The sequence below is a fragment of the Taudactylus pleione genome, unplaced genomic scaffold (genome assembly GCF_031769625.1).
Source record: "Taudactylus pleione unplaced genomic scaffold, aTauple2 ptg000314l, whole genome shotgun sequence".
Taxonomy (NCBI): Eukaryota; Metazoa; Chordata; class Amphibia; order Anura; family Myobatrachidae; genus Taudactylus; species Taudactylus pleione.
Window position 1 is genome coordinate 12,759,368 of NW_028284715.1, and position 12,406 is coordinate 12,771,773.

The following is a 12,406-nucleotide window of genomic DNA, read 5'->3' on the forward strand; positions in this document are numbered from 1 at the left end:
ACAATATAATATAGATTAACAAAACGTTTATCCTGCATCAGTCTTCATATTGTATAAGTTATTGTACATGGTTTTACCCCCTGAACGGTTGTAGTACTTTGTGCATCTGAGAAGTAGTTGATACTTGGGTGTATATTCGCTAAAGTGAGGGTTTTTAGAAGTGGCGATGTTGCCCATAGCAACCAATCAGATTCTAGCTATTATTTTCTAGAAGATGCTAGATAAATGTTAAGTAGAATCTGATTGGTTGCTATGGGCAACTTCTCAAGTTCTAAAAACCTGCACTTTAGTAAATATACCCCTTGGTGGAATTTTAAGAACCGTCGAATGAGGATGAACTTCTGGAATCAGGAGTCGGAACATCTGTCAGTGAAGATCGTGATGAGACAGACCGTCTGCATATTAAAGTGTTTTTTGAAAAACTATAAATATTTCAAGCTGCTGCCATACTGTCTGTGAAACATTGATGAGAATTATACATGAGAAGTAGTAATACAAACTTACATGGACATTTGCTGCATAAAATGCGCACTATATGCTGAAGAGCTTAAAAAAACCAAACAACTAAGTTTTTAGGTAATACAAGCAAAGTGCATCACAATTCATTCTTCAGCCTCTGTCCTGCCACTTTCCGCCTGTATTTGGCATTATGTTACTTTCTCCTACCAAGTAACACTTGTGGTACAGTATGTAGACCATAGGGAGTGATGGGGACAGCAGATGTGTCCCTATCGAGTGCGTTGGCAGTAATATTCATGTCTGGTGGCTTGTACAGTATGACATGGCCAAAAAGCACATAGGATAACTCCACCCAAAACTAATCCTACTGGGAACTTCTGTGAGATAAAATAATTTGCTGTCTTGGTGGGTGCTGCTGTGCCTGCATCAGTCTAAGGATGCGCACCCCTCTCCTTCTGGAGTGTGGGCTTTTTCCCCCATTTTTTTTTTTTTTTTCCTTTTTTGGATGAATAAAAGGATTTTTACTGAGACGCCTACAATCTGCGTCTCGTTTCGCCGCTTGTGCACGAAGACGCAACCATTGGACGCACATTGGGCTCGATTCAGACCCGTTTGCTAGATGCTTACGCACACATCCAGCAAGGCAGGCGATCGCACGGCAAGGCATAAGCACGCCCACTATGTCTTGGCATGCGATCACTTTGTGTATAAGACACCCAGGAAGTGTATGCAACCATCTGGTACCATCGGAAGCGACCGCATCGCTTGTGGTTGACTATACCCTACCGCAAGTACTACGAGCACTTCAGTGTAAAATTCAACCAGGTGATGTGTACAATTTACGCTGCCTCTTAATTATGCACGCATCTGAAACGGCGTTAAGACGCTCAGGCACGCCTGCGTTCGCACCTCCACTCCCCCTTTCTAAGTTCCCAGCCCCTGTCACCACCCGCAAACTGCTTCTCCTGTCACTCTTTCAGCCGGGCTGTCTATGCTGTGCGAGCGTACGCTTCCCGATCGTTCGGCCTAGTTCGCACACGCACACACTGCGATGCATACGCACGCGCACATTGCAAAACATCGCCAGCTACGAGCGAGCGCTTGCTAGCGAACGGGTCTGAATCGGGCCCATTGGTCGATCATCATACTTCTTAGTAAACCTATAGTCCTGCAGAATGGCCATCAAAAGTAAGACGCCTGAGCCATTTTACTGCGTATTGTAGTCGCAAGCCACGACACGCCCCTGAAATGGTCATGGCACACCTGCGCTTGAGTCGCCCCCTCCTGTTGCCACAAACAAACTGTCCCTGTCTATCAGTCACTTTGCGAATAAATCCTCACCGCCGCCGCAGGACCATCGCAGCACATGCGCACTGTGACTTTATACACGTGCAGCACGAATAGAATTGCCCATTTGCAAAGAGAGCGGCACTGCGACTATCTCTAAATCATGCCCATAGAGCAGTGAGATGGCTAAAGCACCCATGCTGGCTTTGCGGTCATCAGTGGGCTCCGATTTCCGCCACATGATTGGCTCAGCAGTCACTTACTGTCTGTGCGCTGCACTTTGCAGCCATTTCATTCTAAACCGTCTCTTTGTAGTGTTATAGGCACCTAAAGTGATGGACTGAATTTAGTTGGCAACACAGTTCCTATAAGATTTATGACAGAATAATAGAACGTCTTTGGGTTCATTGATATATTATTCTATTTATACACTATATGCAACATAGACAGAGATGAGTTGAGATAGATGGATGTTTATTTAGGTTTTGTCATATTGCATATCTCGACGTTGTACAAATCTTTCCTACAGTATCTGGGAAACTTGCCTGTTTAATTCCATATTCTAGAAGCAATAACCTCAAAATATCGTGCTATTAAATGTCAAGTTACTCGTGAGCCTGAGGGATTCCAATTCCTGTAACAATTGAATCAATTTGTTTTAGCTGCAGCAAATAATAAAATATAATAATAATAAAAGTATACTCTGCATTATATCTGCCTCTTCGGCACAAGCAAAGTGCCATGTGGTATGTGAATCTGTTTATTGCCGCAACACCAGTGTAATGATTTCTGTCACTTTGATGGAACCGTTTCCAAGCGGCCATGGATTCCAGATTGTTTGGCATTAGACAGAAATGTGCACATCTTTGTGTTTTTTTTCTCAGTAAGCTTCCTGTTGTAAGTACACAAATTCGAAATCCTCTAAAGATTCTGGAATAGTAACAAAACTTGAAAGAGCCATCTGTTACGCGAGACAGAACGTTTCAGTGGTTTAATAAGCGCAGGAAATAAATCAGAAACATGGCTGACTGCAAAAGACGGGCGTTGTGACCTTAAGCTTAAGGTTGCCACACAGGGATGCAGTCTACCCATGGATCGTGGAGCGGCAGGGTTACTGGTAACTTAGCATGTGGAGATGTACCCGCTGTATGTGATTAATAAAGCATGGCCAGCTCTATGCCTGGGTACAATAAAATCTTCCCGTGCATTAAGTGTATTCAAGTTTAATTGCTCAACAACATTTTTTCCAATTCATTGAATTTTGTGCAGCTTTCTCCTCTATTAATATACTTATACAGACAGATAGATACAGATATATATATATATATATATATATATATAAATAAAAAATAATTTAATGGTGGAAGAAATCTTAGGGACTGGTTAGTCAGGACTGATGTGACAGCTATTACACAATCGCATAATTTTTTGTCTAGACCAAAAGGTTGTTACAGGTGCACAGGTTGCGTTTCTTGCCGTCACTTAGAAGTAGGCACTTACATTACGCATCCCCATTCTGGTTCTAAAATTCATATCAGGCATGTTTTAACGTGTACCAGTAAGTTTGTCATATATGCGATTAAATGCCCATGCGGGCTCGCACATGTGGGCAAAACCGTCTGTTCTTTCAGAGAGAGGGCTGCACAACATAGGTCTGCCATTAGACTTGCCCTTGAAGGCAAGACCAGTGACCAGCCGGTTGGTATAATTTGTGTCTATCCCTCACATGCACTTGAGTACCTTATCTGTTAAAGATAGGAATGCTCTCGCTTGTACAAGGGATAAGATTAAGGTTGGGGATGTGTGTGTGATGAGTAATAGAGGGGTTCATCTAAATTTGGAATGTTTTCTAATTTTTTTTTTTTTCAAGCCATAACTCCCTTTTTCTCAGTCTATATTAATCTCCTTTCTCCGCGCGCTCCCGTTTTGAAGTGGGCGGAGATGGAACAAACTAGCCAGTCATATCATCTAAATTTTCACAACCTCACAGAGTATTTTAGAGTGGGTTTATGCTGATACTCATGAGAGGAGATAACCTGTCCACTTGTTATGGTTGGGAGGACAGTGCTGCTTGTGGTAGTAATATGAGCGTTTGGTAGCGGAAGGGTCTCTGGTGGTCTAGTAGTGATTTACCTGGTATGGCAGGTCCAGTGTCTGACTGATCCTGCGGCGCTCTGGCAGTGAGCATTGCTGACCCTATCCCACCTCCTAGTGCCTAACCCTGACATCACCTCCTGTAGCCTAACCATCCCCCTTGTGCCTAACCCTCCCCTCTCGTAGGCTAACCCTAATTATCCCTCTAGTGCCTAACCCTAATCTCCCTCCTGCAGCCTAGCCGTAACTCTCCCCTAGTGCCTAACCCTAACTTCAACCCTAGTGCCTAACCCAAAGGTACCGTAGCCTAACCCTAATCCTCCCCCCTAGGACATAACCCAAACCTCCCCTCTCTCTCGCTAGTGCTTAGCCCTCCCCTCTCTTAGTCTAACCCTGACTCTCCCCCTAGTGCCTAACCCCCTCCTGCAGCCTAGCCATAACTCTCCCCTAGTGCCTAACCTTAAGTCTACCCTCCAATAGTCTGACCCTAACTCCAACCCTAGTGCCTAACCCTAATGTCGCATAGCCTAACCCTCCCCATAGGATATAACCCAAACCTCCCCTTTCTCTCCCTAGTGCCTAACCCTTCTCTCCTGATGCCTAATCCTAACCCTCCCCCTAGTGCCTAACCCTCCCCTCCCATAGCCTAATCCTCCACATCTGAAGTCTAACCTTAATCCTTTGGTCCCTGAAGAATGACACCTCACATGTTCACATTCTGCAGATGCTGACATTAGGGTGTCGACTTTATGTATGTTGGCATTGTAAATGTCAACGTTATGAATACATCCCTACCCCAACAGCACTCAGTAGTTATGCATACATTCCAACATTTTGACACTCAAAATCTAGGAAAAAAAATTAGTCCTGCGCCGATCCAGTCGCACCCTGCCCTTATCCACCCAGAACTGCCCATATAACCAGGGCAATTGGGATGTATGGTTATATGATACAGGAAGATTGCGATGTCAATTGTGTATTTAGAAGTATGCAACTCTTCATTCTTCCAATATGTTATGACATTGACAGCATGCATGAGAGTTTCTTAGGCTGAATACACTGGCAAATTTGACGGTGTGTCAGTGCTATTATATACCGGGATGTTTAGGACAAATGTGGCCAGCTGCCATTTTTATGGCCCAATAGGTATGTCAGATAAGATTTACGCGCGTTAAGCATGGATTATAAACTCGCAAATAAATCTTTCTCAGAGTTTGCTGAATTATTATAATTTTCCAACGTGACCAAGTATAAAATAAACTGTAACAAAGTCTCTGCAGTATTTTGCCAGCATAAATATGGATTGCGCTAAACCCCTGTGAGTCATATTAAAAAGCAATTAGTGGCCGTAGTGAACCATTAGAATAGAAATCTGTTTGAACATTTTAATTCTGGTCTCACCTGTCGTTATTCTTAAAATATTACCACCCGCTGGGGAATAATTTGCAAATTGGGCTTAACTTTTGTACTATAGAGTCTGCACAGTCATTTATGTTGGTGGAGGTTTGTTTATTTGAGAGGTGTATGGTGGCCCATGCAGCGAGGTTGGGCAGTTATGTTTAAAATATCTGTACTAGTGCTACCAATCATTGAAACATTTTAATTAAGTTTTTTTTCTTCCAAATAATTTACTGACATGTAAAAATGCATCAAAATCGTTGGGAACCCAAAAAAGCAATGTTTACTAAAGAACAGAGGGCCTGATTCAGAGTTGGACGCTATTTGCGGACGGTCGTTCTGAAAAAGGGGCCGGATATTTAAATTAAGCGCTCGCTCTTTGCTGTCTGTTGACGCCTCTATGTCTAAACGAGCGAACGAAACATGCGCTCGCTATTTTGAAAAAACGCCCCCTGGCCGCTCGCATCATACGTCATCTCCGCTATTTATTAGATTAATCGAGCACATGAAACGGCGTCTGAACTGCTCGCTATTCTTGTGGTAGCATTTTCCTATCGCAATCATGCGAGCAGTTCAGGCTAAAAGACAACCAAGTGACGTGATCGATGACGCTGCTTTGTTAATTATGCACACCCTTAAAACGCCCGTTTTGACCGTTTGGCACGCCTGCGTTCGGATCTCCACTCCCCGTTTTCAAGCACCTTCCCCTGTTACCACCCACAAACGCCTCATCCTGTCACTCAAATTAGCAGGCATTCACTATTTTGCGAGCACACGATTTCGGACCGCACTGACTGGTTGGCGCATGCGCATTACAAACCCATGCGCAGATGTGCGAACATCGCTCGGAACGAACGAGCGGCCGCTTACGAGTGGCTCTGAATCAGGCCCAGAGTTCACAATTTCAAAATCAACTTTTCTGTACAATTGTATCGTCAGGTAGGCTTCTGATTTTTTTTTTTGATTTTTTTTTTTTTGTTACTGACATCTCCACTTATTAGTGGATGTACATTTGTCTTATTACTTACTGACAGCTAGCAAATTTATGTTTTTACTGTATTAAGCGAGTGAGTGAGCCAAGTCAACCTGAAATTTAGAAGGAGCTGAAACAAACAGAGGCTGTAAGGAACATTTTCTTTTCTTCTCTGAAAACGGCCTTAATTTAGGCATTATGACTCTACTTGTACCGAATGTATGTTTCAGTAATTATGTCATTTGAAGGAAATGTGGAAAATATTCAACAGCTGCTAGAAACCAGCAACAGATCAAACCTCTAAGTAATAAAGGGTCCGGAAGCTTGTTGATTTAGCAGAGTATTCCATTGTCTGATTTGCTCGGAACTGACTGACAGGGCTATGTAGTCAGCTGACCAGCACTGGCATCCACAGAGGCACATAATTTATATCCACTGCAAGAGTTTAATCCATGTCAGTAGGGGCTTCTGGCTCTGAAAGTTGAACTGCTGGTTTGTGTAGATTCTGTAGACTCATTGGAGCGCAGTGCTAATTAAGAAAAACACACTATTCTATGTTTTTTGCTTTTCTTTTTCTTCTTTTGTAAATTGGACTCCTTTTAATCCTTGCTATTTTTAAGGCTAGCTTATATATTTTGCCTAGGCACTGTTCACAAAAGCCTACTGAAAAAAGTCTCAAACTTTGACAATTAATTACATTTCGTTTACTTTGCGGACATGTTCTAGTTCTGCAGTCTGTCTGTTTTAAACTTATGTTTAAAGACCTAGGAGACACACTGGGTGAATTTGCTGTAGAACTGCCAATTAAAACATCTTTCTTAAAAAATAAAAGCATTCGTTGAACAATAAACATTAGGGACATATTTGCACGTTATCTAGCAAATTTGGACATTTAATGGATACTACGTTTTAGTACGGTGAACTCACTGCTGCCACTTTTTAAATATCATTTACAAGTTGTTGCAACTGACTACGCTAATCTTGGATTACTAATGGACTCTCTGGGATACAGCACATTTGTGATTCCTAATAATATACTTATTTATCCATTTATTATTTTCATGTTCCAATATTATTATTGTTCTTATCCCTGATTTGTTATTTTTCTTATCAATGTTTATGCATATTTATTGATCTAGATTACTGTATTTATATTTATTTGTATACTTATTTTTGGTATCCATGTGTATATATTTTCATATTTATATTTTTATTGGTGTATATATATTAGGGGTGTGCACCGGCCACTTTTCGTTTTGGATCTGGATCTTTCTTGGTGTTTTGGATCTGGATTGGTTTTGCCAAAACCACCCTTCGGTGTTTTGGGTTCTGGGTTTTGTGTTTTGGATCTGTATTTCTTTTTTTAAAAAAAGCATAAAAACGGCTAAAATCACAGAATGTGTTGATTTTTCTGCTCCTATGCTATTATTAACCTCAAAAACTTTAATTTCCACTCATTTCCAGTCTATTCTGAAAACCTCACACCTCACAATAGTGTTTTTATGTCCAAAAGGTTGCACCGAGGTAGATGGATGACTATGCTAAGCGACACGAGTGGCGGCACAAACATGTGGCCCATCTAGGAGTGACACTGCAGTGGCAGACAGGATAGCAGTTTGAAAAACTAGGCCCCAAACAGTACATAATTCAAAAAAAAAAAAAGAGGTGCAAGATGGAATTGTCCTTGGGCCCTCCCACCCACCCTTATGTTGTATAAACAGGACATGCACACTTTAACAAACCAATCATTTCAGCGCCAGGGTCTGCCACACGACTGTGGCTGAAATGATTGGTTCATTTGGGCCCCCACAAAACAAGCTGGCAATTAATGTGTCCCTGCACAAACTGGCTCTACGGAGGCAAGATGTCGTCCTCATCCTCATCCACCGATTCCTCACCCTCTTCAGTGTTGTGTACATCCTCATCCTCACAGAGTATTAACTCGTCCCCGCTGGAATCCACCACCACAGGTCCCTCTGTACGTTCTGGAGGCTGGTCTCCCTGGAAGAGTTGATAATTCATTTTTAGGAACATCATCTTCTCCACATTTTGTGGAAGCAACCTTCTACGCCTTTCGCTGACAAGGTTCCCGGCTGCACTAAACACTCTTTCGGAGTACACACTGGAGGGGGGGGCAACTCAGGTAAAATAGAGCCAGTTTGTACAGGGGCTCCAAATTGCCTCTTTTTCCTGCCAGTACAGGTACGGACTGTCTGACATGCCTACTTGGATGCTGTCACCGATGTAATCCTCCACCATTCTGTCAATGGTGACCGTATCATATGCAGTGACAGTAGACATGTCAGAAATTGTTGCCAGGTCCTTCAGTCCGGACCAGATGTCCAAACTTGGTCCTGCCTGCCCTGCATCACCGCCAGCGGGTTGCTTAGGATACCTACGTTTTTTCCTGGCAGCCCCAGTTGCTGGAGAAAATGAAGAAGGAGCTGTTGACATGTCACGTTCCGCTTCAGCTGACAGTGTTTTCACCAGCAGGTCTTTGCACCTCTGCAGGCTTGTGTCGGCCGGAAAGAGAGACACCACATAGGCCTTAAACCTAGGATCGAGCACGGTGGCCAAAATGTAGTGGTCTGATTTCAACAGATTGACCACCCTGGAATCCTGGCAAAGCGAAAGAAGGGCTTCATCCACAAGTCCCACATGCCGAGCGGAATCGCTCCGTCTTAGCTCCTCCTTCACTTTCTCCAGCTGCTTCTGCAAAAGCCTGATGAGGGGAATTACCTGACTCAAGCTGGCAGTGTCTGAACTAACTTCACGTGTGGCAAGTTCGAAGGGCTGGAGAACCTTGCACAATACGGAAATCATTCTCCACTGTGCTTGAGTCAGGTGCATACCCCCTCCTTTGCCTATGTCATAGGTGGATGTATAGGCTTGAATTGCCTTTTGCTTTGCTGCTCCTCCATCCTCTGAAGCATATAGAGGGTTGAGTTCCACCACGTCACAACCTCTTGCTTCAGATGATGGCGGGGCAGGTTCAAGAGTGTTTGCTGGCGCTCCAGTCTTCGGCACGCAGTCGCTGAATGGCGAAAGTGGGCAGAAATTTTTCGGGCCACCCAAAGCGTCTCCTGCACGTCCCTGTCGCTTTTCAGAAAATTCTGCACCACCAAGTTTATTGTGTGAGCAAAACATGGGACGTGCTGGAATTTGCCCAGATGTAATGCCCGCACAATATTGGTGGCGTTGTCAGATATCACAAATCCCCAGGGGAGTCTAAGTGGGGTAAGCCACTGGGCGATGATTTCCCTCAGTTTCTCTAAGAGGTTGTCGGCGGTGTGCCTCTTACTGAAACCGGTGATACACAGCGTAGCCTGCCTTGGAACGAGCTGGCATTTCTGAGATGCTGCTACTGGTGACGCTGCTGCTGTTGCTGCGTAAGGTGATACATCTACCCAGTGGGCTGTCACAGTCATATAATCCTTAGTCTGCCCTGTTCCACTTGTCCACATGTCCATGGTTAAGTGGACATTGGGTACAACGGCATTTTTCAAGACACTGAGGACACTTTTGTTGACGTTTCTGTACAGTCTCGGTATCGCCTGCCTAGTGAAGTGGAATCTATACGGGATTTGGAACCGGGGACACACTACCTCCATCAATTGTCTAAATCCCACTGCACTAATGGCGGATACCGGACGCACCTCTAACACCAACATAGCAGTCAAGGCCTCAGTTATACGTTTTGCTTCAGGATGACTGCTGTCGTACTTAAAGGACTGTTGGAGGGTTAATTGTTTAGTAAAAGTAGTGGTGTTCTTACTTCCTCTCTGGGATGATGAACGACTCCCAGCAGCAGCAACAGCGGCAGCGGCAGCAGGAGGCGTAGCAATGCAGGATCCTCCGGAGGAATCCCGGATAGGAGAGTCAGTCATGCCAGTGACATGGCCTGCAGGACTACTTCTGATCCTGACTAAGGAGGAAATTGACGAGGAGGGAGTTGACGGTGTGGTTTGCAGGCGCTTGGATACAACAGGACAACGGGATTTAGGTGTCCCTGGACTGCTTATGGTCTTAGCCAAAGTTTCTGAACTTGACAGTAACTTATTATGAACGTGCTGCAGGTGCCGTATAAGGGAAGATGTTCCTAGGTGGTTAACGTCCCTACCCCTACTTATTCCACGTTTACATATGGTACATATGGCAAGGCAGTTGTTGTCCGGATTTGGATAGAAATATTGCCAGACCAAAGAGGTGGAATGTTTGGTCTTCTGCCCAGGCATGACCGTGATGGGCTTTTTCATCCCACGGACAACAACTGTCTCCCCCGGAGCCTGATTTAAACAAACCACATCACCATCAGAATCCTCCTCGCCAACTTCCTCCTCAGCGCCAGCTACACCAGTATCCTCATCCTGTTGTACTTCAACAGTGACATCTTCAATTTGCATATCAGCAAGTGGACTGTGGGTGCTCCTTTCAGCACTTGCAGGGGGCGTGCAAATGGTGGAAAGAGCCACCTCTTCCCTTCCAGTGCTGGGAAGGTCAGGCATCGCAACCGCCACCACACTTGGACTCTCCTTGGGGATTTGTGATATCTTCTCAGAACGCACAGTTCTTTGCTGTGCTTTTGCCAGCTTAACTCGTTTGATTTTTTTAGCGGGAGGAGGGCTTCCATCGTCATGTGAAGCTGAACCACTAGTCATGAACATACTAGTCATACTAGTATGACACACACTAGTCATAGGGAAAGACCTTAGCCGTTCCTTGCCACTCCGTGTCATAAATGGCATATTGGCAAGTTTACGTTTCTCTTCAGATGATTTAAATGTTTTTTTTAAGGTCATTTTCCTGAACTTTGTCATTTGGGATTGTATGTGGCTTCTACTATGACATTGGGCATCGGCCTTGGCAGACGACGTTGATGGCATGTTATCGTCTATGTCATGACTAGTGGGAGCAGCTTCAGCACTAGGAGGAAGTGGTTCTTGATCTTTCTCTATTTTATTTTTATCGGAGAAAGTTTGGTCCTCCATCGATTTGATATATACGTGCGGCTAAGGCGCACACAAACACAGAAAATATTTTTTTATTTTTGCTGGAGAGTAGTGCACTTTGTGGGTTACACCACTCTTTAAGAAATGAGCCAGCCGGCCCTTTACTTATGGGACACAGGCGCACGCTTGGCGCTGCTCCTTTGTTGATGCACGTGCGGCTACTGCGCACACAATTCACAAACACAGAAAATATATATTTTTTTGGTTTGGAGTGTACTTTGGGGGTTACAGCACCCTTTAACGGTCAAGCCAGCCGGCCCTTTACTTATGACACAGGCGCACGCTTGGCACTACTTTGTTGATGCACGTGCGGCTACTGCGCACACAATTCACAAACACAGAAAAAATATTTTTTTTTTTGGTTTGGACTGGAGTGTACTTTGGGGGTTACAGCACCCTTTAACGGTCAAACCAGCCGGCCCTTTACTTATGACACAGGCGCACACTTGGCACTACTTTGTTGATGCACGTGCGGCTACTGCGCACACAATTCACAAACACAGAAAAAATATAATTTTTTTAGCACTTGGGGGGAGCACCCCTGATGGACAGAGCACCTCTTGGACAACACTACAGCACACCTTTAGGACTGGGACACTGCACAGGACTTTGGAGTGGACACAGCCCCTATGGAGAACTGACTGCACAACACAGTCCAGCCAGCCCCTATGGACTTTGATGTAGTGGACACAGCCCCTGTGGACAACAGCAGCACAGCGCAGCACAACACTACTCTGCACTACACTACACTACACAGCCCTAACTCCCACCCTCCCTCTTCACTGTCCACAGCCGAGTGAGAAAATGGCGCCGACGCGGGTACCTTATATAGGATCCAAAACCCGCGAGACCCGGAAGGCGGGATGATGAAGTTTTGCCTCGATTTCAGATCCGAGTCAGGCGGGAAAAGTCGAGCCTGACTCTGATCTGCCTCGGATCGGGGGGGTTCGGATTTCAGAAATCCGAGCCCGCTCACCCCTAATATATATATATATATATATATATATATATATATATATATATATATATATATATATATATATTTACTCAATTACAATATCTGCCAGCACAGCATCTTTCTGTTTTTCTTCTCAAATAGTGGAGGATAGGTGTGAGGAAGCTCGTCCATTAGAAAATACATTTTGTCAGTATTAAAACATAACATTTGTGCTATTTCTAAAATGTC

The 12,406-nt window shown here is 44.3% G+C and overlaps 1 protein-coding gene across 1 annotated transcript in view; it reads left to right on the forward strand.

Moving 5' to 3' along the window:
* The window catches only part of STK3 (serine/threonine kinase 3), a 240,699-nt gene that overhangs the window by 171,014 nt on the left and 57,279 nt on the right, over positions 1-12,406 (forward strand). The window lies entirely within an intron of this gene.